This window comes from Arachis ipaensis, chromosome B06 (assembly GCF_000816755.2).
Source record: "Arachis ipaensis cultivar K30076 chromosome B06, Araip1.1, whole genome shotgun sequence".
NCBI lineage: Eukaryota > Viridiplantae > Streptophyta > Magnoliopsida > Fabales > Fabaceae > Arachis > Arachis ipaensis.
Genome location: NC_029790.2, coordinates 98,051,016 through 98,067,417, shown reverse-complemented (window position 1 = coordinate 98,067,417; position 16,402 = coordinate 98,051,016).

The following is a 16,402-nucleotide window of genomic DNA, read 5'->3' as shown; positions in this document are numbered from 1 at the left end:
AATTATTGGCGGTCATTCCTGAGATCTGAAAAGTCTAAACCTTGTCTGTGGTATTCCGAGTAGGATCTGGGAAGGGATGACTATGACGAGCTTCAAACTCGCGAGTATTGGGCGTAGTGACAGACGCAAAAGAATCAACGGATTGTATTCCAACATGAGTGAGAACCGACAGATGATTAGCCGTGCGGTGACAGCGCATTTGGACCATTTTCACTGAGAGGATGGCTGGTAGCCATTGACAACGGCGATCCACCAACATACAGCTTGCCATGGAAGGAGACCTGCGTGCGTGAAGAAGAAGACAGTAGGAAAGCAGAGATTCAGAAGACAGAGCATCTCCAAAACTCTAGGGAAGAATAACCTACCTCATTTCTTAAACTCTTTAGAAATCCTCGGAGTCATAGTTACTTAAATTAAAATCAATTAAAACGAAGATTAAAAATCAACACGAAAGCATGTAAGCCAAAACTTCTGAGCCACTTTCAAAACCAACTTATTTAAGCCTAAAAACCAATTTCATTTCACCCTTAAATCGGAAATCTTTCCAAGACTCGAAATTGTTTAGTCTTGCTAAGTCAAAATTTAAAGAATACTTCAAAAGTAAAACGAACTTAATTAATCAAAGTTTAATTTCTTTTAAAATCCACTAAAACTCCTCTAAAAGTACTTCTTTAATCACACTTCAAAATATAGGTTCTTTCATATTTAAATCAATATTAAAACATGAACTTTCCATAAACAGATTAAACTCGAAACATCTATTTCTTAATAAATCAAGAACCAAGTAATAGAACCTCTCAAATTCATTCCTTTTCTAAATCACATTTTAAAATGGAATCTTAAATTTCATGAAAATTCGGTAGCATTTCCTCTAAAACCTGGACTTTGTCACCCTTTTCGGATCCTAACCAAACCATTCCGTAGCCCTTTCCACGGCTCAAAGCCAAATCAGTACAAAATTAGGCTGAATTCAAAAGTGTATCCAATTTTCATATTTTAAGAAAACCAACTCAAACTAAAATCAATCTCCAATAGATTAAACTTGATTTCAAAACTTTAGAAGAGATAACTTCAAAGAAACACTTTAAAACAGTCCGTTTCACAAAACCAAATAATCATGCAATCAAACAAGTATTCACATCCATACAAGACAACCAAACAATACATAAGACTTATACAATCACCAAAGATACATTTTCTCACATCAATATCCATATATAATAATTCCAATTTATAAAGTATAGTTTTCTGAAAAGGCCCCTACCTCGACAAGCCGAACCCAAACCCCAAACATCGTCAACGAAACCCTTTTCTCTTGGCGCGCGCTCTGCCACAGCCGCAACCACAGCAACTTTAATCATGGCACATAAGAACCGAACTCAAACCTAAAGCATTAACGTTGCAAGGACCTTATAAACATATCATAGAATAGCGACTAGAAGAAATCGGAATAGGAAAAGCTTACTGAACCTACGAATATCTGAGAAAACGGAACGGCGGCGACTCCGTTGATGACGCGGCAGCTTGATGTCGCATGCACGACTATTCAACTTGGCATGCACGAACCACAACTTGACATGTAACAAGGAAGAATAGCTGAACTGAACGGCAATAGCTCCGGTGGTGGCTCCGATGTGGAAACTCGCGATAAATAAACTCATAGCACGAACAACCTCAGCAACAACTCTCATGGTAATAACGAACTTAACGGATAAGGAAGATCTGAAGCAAGGTTAGAGCTTACCAAGACAGAAACTTCAGTGGCGGTTTCCGATGGCAGAGGCTCGGTCACCCACTTCCAGGAGCGGCGACGGCGGCTGGACGCGGTGGTGGTGGCAGAACCGGCTCCCTCTCTCTTCGTGCACTCTCTCTCTTTGGCTTCTCCCATGGATGACGGTGGCATGGTGAGGACACGGTGGCGTGGTGAGGACGACGGCGATGACACGTGTGCAGCGGCGGCGTGGCTCCTCTGCTCCCTCAACCCCGTGCTCTTTTTCTCACTCTCAGATCTCCTCTGGTCTCTCGACGGCGCGGCGGCAGTGATGCCTGCCGGCGCCATCCTTCCCCTCTTCTCTTCTCCCCCGCTGTAGCTCTCCCCCTTCTTCTTTCTCCCTTTTTTTTCTTTTCCTTTCCTTCTTTCTTCCTTTCAGCTACTATGTTAGGTTTGTGTTTAGTGTGTGTTGTGTGTGGGTCTGTGACCGAGTGAGTGAGGGATTTAGCGTGTGTGTGGGTCAGAGTGGGAGAAGGTGAGTGAGTGTAATTAGAGTTTGGGGTGGTGTGGGTTAGTTTAGATATTTTTTTTATTAAAAATAGGCGTAGTAGTATAATTTTTATAAAATAAATAAAAAGTAGGATAATAATAAGAATCAAATTAAAGCCACCCACTATAATATGTGAAAATCAAGTTCTAAACATTATAAAACATTTTAACATTGTTTTTGTAAAAGATAATTGAAATATGTGATTTTTAAAATATTTTAACTTAGTTTAAGATCTTTTTTAATTTGAGAAATAAAATCGTTTTTACCTCTGGATAAAAATCTAAAATCATACGTCTAATATGCTAAACCCATAGATATTTGTCTCGACCGAATAAGGGCACATTACATACCTGTAGATACAGGCCGGGTTCTACTGCCATCTCTCGGAATTACTACAAAAACCCATATTCTATAGTTACATGAAAGCTCAATGTGGTTTTTTTAGCAATAAAATTCTACATATTCAAGTTATTTAATGAACTAAGTCTAATTAAATTATTATAATCTAATTCAGTTCTATCCGTCATTACTTCTAATATCTTTTTTATTTAACCCATGACTATATATAACTGCTTTTTCTATGCGAATTTTGTATTTTTTTTTTAAATTTTTTCAATGTTTTTTACATTCTCTGCGTTCTCTTCCTTTTCTATGTTCACTACGTTCTCTTTTTTCTCTGTGTTTTTTTCATTCTCTGCGTTCTCTTCATTCACGATCAATGCTCTTTGATCTGATTTGAAGATTTAGATAATTTTTTTTAAAATCAAACTGTGAAATCAAGTTTGAACAAATATTTTATTTTCGAAGACAATAAATTATACAAGTTCACACTATCAGTTGAACCAGGGCGAATTGGATTACTATTTTGAAATGCGTCAAGTGGATGAAATTTAGTTCGAACCTTGTTAATGTAGTTCGTTAGTATTTGATGCTCCTGTAGTTGAATATATAATTTCGTTTTTGTGTTGTGAACATTGATGTTCAAAGTTGAAGGTTTGAATTTGAATGTAATGTAAGATTTTTGAATTTTTTTCATTGAATCTATTTTTGTTCTTAGTTTTTGGTGCATTTGAAAAGACATTTTGGTTTAATCAGGAATAATTTTCGGTGTTTTTTCAATTTTTCTATGATGTTGATGAGCAGTTTGTGTCAAAAGTTGGGATGACTTTTAACACATTTGAAGAAGAAGCTGCTGCTGTTGCTTTTTCTTCTCCTTCTCTTTTTTTCTCATTTTTCTCTTTCATTATTGTTATTGTCATTATCGTTGTCTTCTTTTTATATGTGTAACAGTTCAAATCCAGAATGCATCGAAATTCCTTAATAATGACGACAAAAACAAACTCAGCTTAAAACAATTTTATATTAAAAGTACACTTTATTTAAATCCAGAATACACCACAATTACTTAATGATGACGATACACAAACAAACACAGTTCAAAACAAGTTTAGACCAAAGTGCACCTTATTTAAATCAAGAATGCACCAAAATTTAAAGGTTTAATTACTCTGTTGGTCCCTATAGTTTCGCGAAATTTTCAATTAGATCCCTATACTTTTTTCCTTTTAATTGGGTCCCTGCACCAATTTTTTTTTCAATTAGGTCCCTACTGTGACCAAACAATTAAATTTAACGGAATATTCCATTCCTAAATTAAAGATTCTCTAACTTTTTTCTAAATCCCTAATTCTCTTTCACTCTTATTTTTTGAAATACCAAAATAACCCTCCCACACTTAGGGGAAAAAAACCTAGCTAGCCCTCTGTGGAGATCGCGTTCAGTGTCATCTCCTGCGTCGGTTCATCGTCTTCATCCATGTGTGGTGTCGTCTGTAGCGGACGCTTGGTGGTCAGCCGTCCGTCGCCTCCTTCTCTCTGCGTTTGTCTATTCTGCGTTATTTTGTTTGGAGGTCTTCTGCGCTATTTTCCCATCCAAGTCGTCGCCGTCCCTCCCAGTGTTTTGCCTCGCTTGACGTTGCTGCGCCGCACCACGCCGCGCCGAGCCTCGCCGCGCCTGACCTCCCGTCTGGTCTCTCTTTCCCGCGCTGCACCTCTCCTCTATCTCCCTGTACTTGATCTGTCACAAAATAGGTAACATATAACATTTAATTTTTTTTCAGTTTTTAAAACTCGATGTAACATGTTCATGCTAATTTTAATTTTCAAAAAGTATGGCATTGTTGAGTACTTAATTTTTCAATTGATTTCTGAATTGTTTTGATATAGTAATTTAGGATTTACAATATGAATATTTATGTATAGAAATTTTGTTAATTGGTGAATTGATATATAAATTAATTTTCTGCTAATGATGAGTTTTGTTTATTGTTGATTGTTGATTGTTGATTGTTGTTGCTGTGATGATACTGCTTTATTAGGACTCTGTTTCTCTTTTTTAATGTAGTGATGGGGGATTCAGATTTTATCATCATGGTGGCAAGTTTCAGGTATTTTTACTAAATTTGGGTTTCAAGAGCCTGCAGAATATGATATCTACAAGTGTGGTGGATGTGGCACTACTCTTAAAGGTGAAAACCTTAATAATTTTTATACCACTGTACTCTTTAAAGTTTTATTCTGTTTGGAAAACCTTGGATAGAGATGAGAACAAAGAGATAGGGACTACTACAAGATATGGTCATCAACATTGGATGAGAACAAAGAGAGATGAGCTTCCATGAAGAATGACTTTCCATTGAAGCAGTTCCCAATCTCACTATGAAAGAAACAGAATGTCAAATCAATTGCACGATGACCTCTATCGTAATTCCAGGTTTCTTTCACCTGACTCGTATGAGGACACCAACCAGGAAAAGATGAAGCTGTTAAGAATGATCCACAACTTACAGGATCAGCTCAACAGAACTCACCGTGTGAGTAGGGAAACAAAAAATGGAAGACTATCCACAGGAGTTTGTTATAAGGTAACAAGCAGTGTGCACCATATTTATCATTCTTGTCCAGAATGCTATCCTACAAAGCGGCATTTCCCAGCAAATTTGCCTCTGCGTGCTCTTTACCATCATGAAGAGTTATTCAAGTCTTATCCAGGCCTAGATAGCTACTCTCCTTGGCACTCTTATTCTTCCAGTCTGCAGTGGTCCACTACCTCTAGACTCCCAGTGTATGGAAGTGAAACAAAATCTGACACTCACAAGCATAGGGCTGACAAATTAAGGAGATATTTAAGGGAGAAAGAACACATGACCAAGTGAAAATATTGGCCGGTAGCTGGTGGAGCTCCTTTTTCACATAATGCAAGATTTGTTCTATTATGTTTTAATTGAGAGTGATATGTTGGTTGCAGGTGTTCTCTTTGCTGGAGACTTAGGAAGATAATGTCCTTTTGGACATAAGTATGGAATCTAAGTCGAGCTTCTATCTTTATGAGGGCCTAAAAATTTGATTCAGCTTTGTACAAAAGCATGCATGAAGCACCTTGCTATGGTGAAGAATCTTTAAGTCAATTTTCCAGTTGGAATGTTATGTTCATGAATTATTTTTACCATGTTTTAGTCTAGATTGTGGATCATAAATTTAATGTATTTAGGAATTTTCAATATGTTAAATTCTATATTTCTATGTAGACATTGTAAATGTTGTGGTATTTATTTGAAAAATTAATCTATGCTCAATTCCTTTTATATTTTGTGGAAATATAATTATTTATGAAAATTTAGTTTTAATAGTGGTTAATCTGAAATTAGTAAAAATCTATAATTATAAAATTAGGAACAATGACCGAGTTAGTGATTGATTTAGATTTTTAGTTCAGAAATTAGCGGCTAAAGGGTTCAGCGACCGATTTTCAAGAGAAATCAATCACTAAATTGGTCGCTATTCCGGTAATTTCTTGTAGTGTGAATAGGGATTATAGGAATATCTTTCATTGAATATTTATAGTTTTACTAAATTTTCAATTAGGTCCCTATACTTTTTTTCTTTTCAATTAGGTCCCTAAGGGTATACAAGTAATTTCACAAGTCACTAACATTTTTTTGACGTTTAACGTTAAGAGGGACTAAATTGAAAAAAATTAACGTATAGGGACCCAATTAAAAGGAAAAAAAGTATAGGGATCTAATTGAAAATTTTGCGAAACTATAGGGACCAATAGAGTAATTAAACCAAATTTAAAATCAAAATGCACCAAAATTACTTAATGATGACGACTGGTGCACGAATTGTAAATTACACTTTTCACAACTCGTACCACTAACCAGCAAGTCCACTGGGTCGTCCAAGTAATACCTTACGTGAGTAAGGGTCGATCCCACGGAGATTGTTGACTTGAAGCAAGCTATAGTTATTTTGTAATTCTTAACAGGAAATTAATAATAAAAATGGTTGGGTTTATGAGAAGTAATTAACATAAAATAAATAATACTTGTTATGCAGTAATGGAGAACAGATCTAGAGTCTTGAGTCTTTGCCAAAGTTGTAAATTAATAGCTCTGATTTAAAATAGTCAAATGAATGATTTAAAATTGAAGGATTAAGTCTTTTCAAGAAAATTCCCTTTTGAGGTGATATTTGAAAGTCTTTTGGAAGTTTTGGGAAATGTCACATATAGTGACTAAGTTTTGAAAGAGAATTGGATTATAAGCTTAAAATGATTTGAGAAATTGAGGATTTTAAAGTGAAGACTGAAATGGATTGATTTTGGTTTCAAAGTAAAGAGATTTGAGGAAAAGTGACTTATGGCTTGAATGATGATTGATTTAATATGAATTGTTAATGAAGTGCGAAAATGATGATGAATAAATGAATATGTGGCCGTTGCACTTATTTTATCTTAGATACGAGTTTTCCTGAGTAAAGTACTATGGCTTGCCACCATGTGTTCCAGGTCGAAACTCGATACTCTGTTGACCCTACGACGTAAAATGTGACTGGGCACTCTAAATTCCCGGGAAGGTTGACCCCCATTGAGCAATTTTATATATTTGAGAAAAAGCTATGCATAGACTCTTGGGAATGCGCGTCGGGAGACAGTCCATGATTTAGCAAATCAGACTTGTCGGGTTGGCTTGATAACCGATAGATGAGTTTCGTCAACTATAGGACAAGCATTCATCATTTACATCTATGTGACATTGTTTGGATGTGCATATTGTACTTGGTTGCCTATGTGAATATTTATGCTTAATTGCTAATTGCTCTACTTGATGTAACTGCTTGAGTGTGCTTGAACATTCCAACTTGTGTTTGTGATTGAAAATTGGTTGGATTGGCTGTTGTTTGAATTGTTTGGGCCTAGGGCCATGGTTGGTTATGAGATTGGCCGAAGGCCGTGCTTGGTTTGTGTTTTAGTTTAGAAATTATGAAAACTAAACTGGTTCAGCATAGACTTAAGGAACCTATGCTTGGAACAGTTTGGTCATTTATGCTGTCTAGGAAAAACTTTTAAAAAGGCTTTTGGATTTTTGAGAAATTAACAGCTTTTCTTTCAGAAAGGATTTTGGATTTTCGAATATTAAATCTTGGTTTTGAAATGATGCATAAGGCAGTTATTAATCACTGTATTTTAAAAACAGTTTTATTTCACGTATCATATTATAGTAATTCTCTAACCCATAATGAGAACCTGCGAGAACGATGTTTTCACTCCCCTACAGGTCCTTTCTTTTTTAGGTTATGGGCGACGAAGTTCAGAAGAGCTTATTTACTCCTTTTCTGTTTTAAACGATGCTTGTGTTGTATTAGTTACTTTTTTCCTCGCATTTATCTTTACGAGTTTTTATAAGAGAGATAGGAATTTGATTATGTAATGCTTGTAAAATTAATATTATGTATGTATATATAGGTACCCTCTGTAAGTATTGGTTTTTGCATGGTAAGTATGGATGTATGTTATTATTAAAAAGTCTTTTGAGCGGTTACACGGTTTAAGTTTTAACAGGCTCATATTTTAGTATTAAATAATTTTAAGAATAGTCGTAATACCCGAACTATTAGAGTGGCGCAGCCGGAAGCGTGACGTTTTGATAGTTAGGGTGTTATATTTTTAACCAAATCAACAAGCCATTAAAATTTGAAAAGCTGAATTTTTGGCATTTTATGGTCCGGACTATGGAGGATCAATCTTATACAAATTTACACTACAAAAAATTCGTTAGATATCGTTAAATTTATTGGCAGATTTATAAAAAAAAAATTTGTTAGTAATCTGTTTATTATTGGATTTTACGATGGAATAAATTCGACAGTATAAACTTCGCTGGTAATTATTTATCGGCATATTTTTTCGTCCGTTGTTAATTACCAGTAGATTTAGCGGCAAATATTAACTTTTTATTGGCGAAATTTTAGAGCTTGCTACCGTCGTATTTGTTCTTCAATAAATCCGACAGTAACTTAAATTTTCTTTTTTTAATTTATTTAAACATTCAATATATAATCTTAAATGTTTAAATTCAATAATTTTTAAACTAACAAAATTCAAAATTTTATAATTTTCTATGATAATTTGTCTATAATTATTTGTTAAAAGTTCACAAATAATTTCACACATCAAAATTTAAGACTAAAGAAGAAAAATAATAATTATTCGTGTAAGAAAAAAGTTAGCACTATAAACCATACTCTAAATCCAGAAAAGATGAACTTACACAAGGTTTGATATAAAAAATAAGATACCTCATAGTGGCTAAGTAAATTGTATAGCTGGATCTCTCTAGACAATAAAATTTTCAAAGAAAAAATTAATTATACAAATGGGACAAATTAAGATTATAAGTAATTCATGTTTATCTATAAATGGGACAAATTAATTATACAAAGGGAATGCAAGTTATAGGCAAATGGGACAAATTCACAAAGAATCAATTAACGTATCATGACACATTAAGATTTCAAGTAATTCATTAACATGAACATGTATATCTCTCAAATGATATATCTATTCAAGTTTATACAATTTCAATAACATACAAACTTAGTTGGAGATTTTGCATCATAAACTATTCATCTATGAATAAAGAATTAGTTAACATATTATGACATATTAAGATTCCAAGTAATTCATTAACATGAATATGTATATCTCTCAAATGTTATATCTATTTAAGTTTATACAATTTCAGCAACTTACAAACCTAGTTGGAGGTTTTGCATCATAAACCATTCATCTATGAACAAAGAATTACAATACTAGAGCCTAGTTGTAAGAATCGAACTGATGATTAAACCAATCAAACTATTGATTTATTGGTTTATTGGTTCAACCGATAAATCACTGGTTGAACTAGTAAAACCGGTCTCACGTAAAATATTTATGAACTGGACCATTTCATACAACAAACTTTATAATTGCTCCAAAAATTTCAATAGGTACCAACTGATATTTTTCTATTATCAATACTACCTATTTTAAAGCACAATTTATTGGAAGTGAGAAAAGTATCATGAATTCAATTATCTGCAAAATGAAGAAACAATAACACAATACCCACCAAGTTAACAATGAAACTAAACACCAACAACAAACCTCGTCATAATGAAACTCTAAAAATTTAAAAAACTCATCGCCAAAATATAACAAACAAATTATTAAACAGAGAATATGCATCGTAATATCTTTCCAAAAAGATATTTGTCCTCCTCTTCATTTTGGTTATAATGCACAACATACAAAACCAATCCTACAACAGATCCTACAACAGAGGATAAGCCAAGGAGTACCCAGATCCAGCAAAAGAACCTCCACTAACCAGGTGCTGAAAATTAGAAGCTCATCGTCGAATCTTTTGACAGCTGCGTAACAGGTCTATCAAGCCCTAAAAATTTATTCTATAGCAATCAGAAGCATGCCTCAAGCCCCAATAGAATAAAAAAAGGGGGAGAAATTGACCTGGAAAACAAGGGAAGACAAGGCTTCACATTTCATAGCATGGTGGACAAAGTGAAGCGCAGGGATGATGTGATGTGAACAGAGGTACAGACAATGCAACAGTAGTGAAGCCGAAGGCGCAGGAACCAACGGACGCAGACGAGCCGACGATAATAAGAGAGAACAACATCTACGATGACAATACATGACACATGCACAGGACTTTTGGAGGTGACGATGCAGTGACAGAGATGAAACAGAGGAGCCGATGATCATCGCAGCAACTGTGCGGCGGTGGAGGCTGGTGGTTCTTTTGTGACTGTGAGAATGAGAAAGTAAGGCTAAGTGAGGTTGAGAGGGAGATTGAGAGAGCGAGACGGTGAATCTGGAGAGATTAGAGATTTAGGGTTTTTTATATAAAACAGTAAACGAAACGGCCGATTATTTAAAATCGTTGGTTGACCGGTTTTTATCAAAACCGTCCGGTCCGAATTGATTATCACCGGTTCTTTTCCTCTCCGATCAGACACTTCAACTGGATCGGCTACCTGATCGGTTCATCGATTTTTGGTCGAACCGACCAGTTCGGTTTTTACAACTATGCACCAGAAATCTACCGTCTACAAGCGTATTTTTCGGAATAATAGGTTGTACACCTTCAATTGCAAACTATAAACATAATCAACACACAAACTATAAATATAATCAACACACAAATTATAATTAAACAAATAAATCAAAGTTCATATATTCAAATGAGTAAATTACAATAAACTCAGTAAAATTAACAACAATCAACATATCAAAATTAATTTAGAAAACAATTAACTTAGACAACAATAAACTCAGAAAATTAACAATAATCAACAATAAGTCAATAATTATCTTAGAAAATTAACAAGCTAAGATTAACTCAGAGAATTAACAACAATCAACACTAATCAACTCAAAAAATAATTAACTCAGAAAATAATAAACTAAGAAAATTAACAATTATCCAAAATACCATCATCTCAAAACAAATCCTAAATTACACCCTACCTAACCTAACATTATTTAATTTCTAATTATACTAAATTAATATAACAAATCCTAATCACACACTTCATTAAAAAATTTAATCAAGAATTTAATAAAACAACTTACAAAATCCTAAACAAACAAAAAAATAATTTGAAAAAAAAATACAAAACTTATAGAAAAATGGTGGTTACAGGACGGTAGAAGCGTGGTGGTGACAGGAGGTGGCAGTAAAATTTACGATGGTGGAGCTAGAATTTAGTAATATAACAAACAACCCAAAGGAAAAATGGACAACTTAACAACCTTACCTTTGGTGCGGTGGATGGCAACAAGGTGACGACCTCCTACGATAAGGGACACCAATAACAGCGGCATGGCAGAGGCTTTCCACGGAGACTCCAGGAGCAGTAACGACGACGTCCTGGTCTGCGACGACCATGTAGCTTACCGACGGTGACGACTGCTCTAGGTGGTGGTGGCGCAAACTTTTTCAATGGAGCAGAGGGAGAGAGACAAGAGAGAGAAGAAAGAAGAAAGAGCAAGAGTTTGCAGAAGTGAGGAGGAGGAATTTTGCGTTTGAATTTTATCCAAATTTATCGTCGGAGTTACCAGTGAAAAAATCCGATGGTAAGGTGCTCATCGTTGCCAAAACGCTACGTTTCACTAAATCCTGTTATTGTCGGAATTTTTTGACAAAAAATTCAACATTAATAAAATTAATTTTTGTGCCTTTATTTACTGTCGGATTTAGTTACAGAATTTTAAATTCAACGATAACTTATTTGAGGGATGAATTTTTACTTGTAATTGTTGAAAAATCTACCACTAAATTTACTGATAGTATTCATCGTTAAATTTGTGCCTTGTGCATGCAGCAACCCATTGGCCAGCGGCAAACCCTTAAATGGAGCTCAGTACCGCGACGGATTAGTCCTTGACCTGCCGGGTTGGGGGATACCGTGGGAAACCAAAAAAAAAAAAATTTGACGATATTCAACATATTTTTTTGTAGTGTTAGAAAATTGAACCTTATAAAAAAATATGCGCCAAAATCCAAATTTTATTTAACAATGTATCTGTAGTATTTTTGTATCGTGTGCTCTAGAACAAAGATGTAAAGATCCCTATGAAGGGGGTGTAAATTGACTAAGAAGCTCCTCCCACTTAATCTCAACATCTATACAGTTATGCCTATAGATAGAGGTTCTTGTGAAAGTTTTCATTGCACCTATCCTTCTATACATGATACAAATTAAAGGATAAATAAAAAGAAGAATTAAATTGAATAGATAAAATAAATTAAAATTAAAATAGAAAACAAATAAGATAGATTAAAATTTAATAAAAAAATATTTTATTTTTTATTTAATTTTTTAGTATAATAAAAAAACAATTTACTCAATTTAATTTATCTACACCATAATTTAAAAATTAAATCGAAGAGAATTACTCAAATTTTTTTCTATTTTTTCGATATAATGAGAGAAGAATTCACTCAATCTTACTTGTCCACAACATGAATTTATCATGAAACTAATAAAAAGTGCTTTGACATTATTCCTATATATAATTTCTCTATGGCGTCTACGATAGTTTAGAAGGTATTTATAGCTCCTTATTAGGTTAAAAAAAATCTTAAGCTCATTAACATAAAGTCCAATCTAATAATTAAATAAACAAAAATAAAAATATATAAAATTAAGTTGAACATTTTAATATTTAAAAATACAAACTAATAACTACTAAATAATACTTAAACTCTTCGTATCACGAATATTTGAAGCACGTATTAATACATTTATGATATCAAAGCTAAGTGATTTTATTCACAATTTGAGAGAGATATATAATCAATGAGTTTATTTCATAGAGCTTAAATTCTAACCAACATTTTTTTAGAGAGATTACATATTCAGTTTATCATCTTACCACACGTAGAAGAGAGAGTTATGTAGTTCTTTCTTGATTTTTGAAGTTGAAATTGCTTTAATTAAGGTTTGCTTAATTCTCTAAGTGGTGGGATTTTTGATATATTATAGTTGGAAGAGATACCGCAAACTATACTTAGTAACTCAAGAAAAAATATTTGAAATTGAGATTACTTTAAGTTCTTAGAATCGACATTTCTAATAAGGACAAAAATACTATGAGATTCATTAAGTGTTTAAGAAAAAATATTTGAAGTTAAAATTATTTTAAATTCTTAAATTTAGCATCTCTAAATAGAGTTTGACTTAGTGGACTAACTAAGATTTCTTTGAGGTGTATAAAAGTGTTATTTGTTGTGGTGATTTATCATGAATAACCTTAGAAATTTGGTAAATAGTGGATAATTTTCGTCACCGTGTTGAGAAGGACTATGGACGTAGATAAAGAGCATTTACCAAATCAAAATAAAATCTGAGTTTGCTTTTTTCTTTTTTCTTAAACTACTCTTTATATTTCAAAGTGTTACAAAAAGTATAATTCTTTATATGTAACTGTTTGGCGTTCACTCACAAGTCGTTAAAAAAATTTAATGTTACTTTTCATTCTTTACTCGAAGTTATTTAATCTAAATAGTATGAAAAATATTTAGTGTACATTATTTAAATGCTTGAATTTCGTTTATAAATCTAAAAAATAGAAATACGTTTCCATTGCGCGAAAATATATATTTATTCTTCGCTCCGAGTTCACTCCTCTTGAGCGAACTTACTTGTGCTTACCAACTAATAGTAGTGTTTTGTGTGATGGGTTCCTTTTTTAATTTCCTTACCTTTTATCCTACATAAAAAGTGGATTCTTCAAGTCCATCATTTTAATAAGGATGTCAATAAAATATGCTATGTATAATATTTTTTATGTAACAGTAATTTAAATTTTTAGAATAAATAAATTTATGATATATTGAATCATAAATTTTTCTTTCTTATGTCCATCGTAAAATCATAAATTCAATAAATAATTTCTTATGTAAAATCATAAATATTTTTTATGTATAATATGTGAACTGCACATATTTGACAATAGGGACTAATTTGCACGTAATTTTAGTAAAAGTATAGGATCAACCGTATAATTTAACCATTTGAAAATAACCAAAAACTTCCTAAGCTATCTGAACCCACTCCGGCCCTCCTCAGCTCTTTCACTCTCACTTTCTCACTTTCCAAAATGACACCACAATCCCAACACTTCCTGTCTCTCATCTCGGCTCATCAACAGTGGGGACTAAATTGTAAATTTTAATTTTTTTAGAAATATAATTATAAATTTTTAAAATATAGAGATCAATTTATAATTTTACTGAAAATATAGGGATCAACTGTGTAATTTAATCTAAAATGTATTTATAACAATCTCTATTATTATTTATTAAAAATCAACAACTCTAGGGATACTATGTTTTTGAATTCATGTATAATAATTTGTATAGATTTTCGTTAGATATATCATCTTTTGATACATTTATTTTTTATAAATTTGATATCTGCTCACGAATGGATAGATATTAAAAATTGACAGAAATTTTGATAAAATTTTGAAATTGAGGATTACATGTATGGTAATTATTATATCAGGTTAGGCAACAACTTTATTTAATGTACGTATATATATATTTTAATGTTAAATTACAAGAGAGATCATAATCAAATTTATTAGTCTTCCTTCTTTTTATATTAATTAATTTTACCAGTTGACTGGATATAGTCACATTACTACATAAATATTTATTCTTAAAAAGAAAGAAATATTGATAGATATAAGTCCAATGGCCAAATTTGCTAAGTGATTAATTAGGACAAATCAAAATTATTTGAATAGAAGACTTTGCACTAGGAAACATATATATTCACAATTCTTAAAATGACAATTATTGAAGAGGACATAATACCTACCAAAAATATTGAAGAGGTTCAAATTTTCAGAACTCTTTAACTAGGACCAACATATTATTGTTACTTGACAGTTGTTTGATTAGAAATAATAACCACCTATGTGTTTTTATCTAATCAGTGAATATTGTAGGAGAGAGTTTATTTCTTTATGATATATATATATGGAAGATGTTTTTATGAAGACGTGTAAAACGTTTTTTTGTAAAGACATTTATGTATCGTATTATTATTGGACGTATTAATGAATCGATTATTTTTGAATTTCTTAATAAATTAGAATAAAATTGATTTTTTTTATAACAATAACAATAAATTCAATTGTTATCAGATCCGATCGAACCGACCAACATAATCCACTGGATCATAATTTTTTTCTGTGTTTTTAAAAATAAAAATCAGGGATATATTTATTTTTTTATCAAAAAATTTAAATATAATTCGGTTTAAATTATGTAAATCGGTCGGATTAAATCGGGTCTAATAATTATAGTGTGAACAATTGGATTTATTATTGTTCCTATAATAAACTGATTTTATTCTGATTTATTAAAAAATAAATTATTAACCGATTTAATAAAGATGTTCAATAATATCATGACACATAACGTCTTTAAAAAAAAGACATTTTTAGTGTCTTTATCGAAATGATCTCCTATATATATACACTAACACTTCTAACTAAAATAATAGTATTTCACTATTTTATCACAAGATAAAATGGGCATGTTAATTGTTTGATCAAATATCTGGTTTAGTTTGAGTGAGTATTGCTGTTAATTTTGTAAAATTCATTCTTTGATTTAAGAAAAATATTTAGAATTAATATTTTTTTATTAATATTAGTTAATATTTTTTATTGATATTTTATTTTTATATTATAGGATTGAAGTTTTGAGATTGAAATTTATAATTTATTATTTAAGATTTAGAATGTTGGCTTGTTAAAAAAAATAGATTTTTAGTTATATAGTATTGCTTGTAATAATTTAATTATTCATATCACCAAAATTTAAGAGAGATATTTCCAATTGCTAGAAATTTTGGAATTAGAAGACGTTGAATATTAAACAAGAGCAAAGCATTACTAATACATACATAATAAACAAAGGAAACAACATACAGAACCCTGAAAGTTAATGGGGAAAATGATTGGAAGAATTTTTGGCACACCAATAATTTAGGATTCGATTATTCCATATTCAAAAAATATTCATCTCTGCTGCTAGAAAAAAAATTAAAACCACGACAAGGGTACGATGATAGAACAGTACATAAGCTAGAAATAAAACACCACACATAATAATTTAAAGGCAACAACATCCCCCATAAAAAATTAAAGTTTGACTTGCATGTCACAAATTGTGCGTGCCACAATAGACAATACAACAGTGAGGGACTAAAATCAAA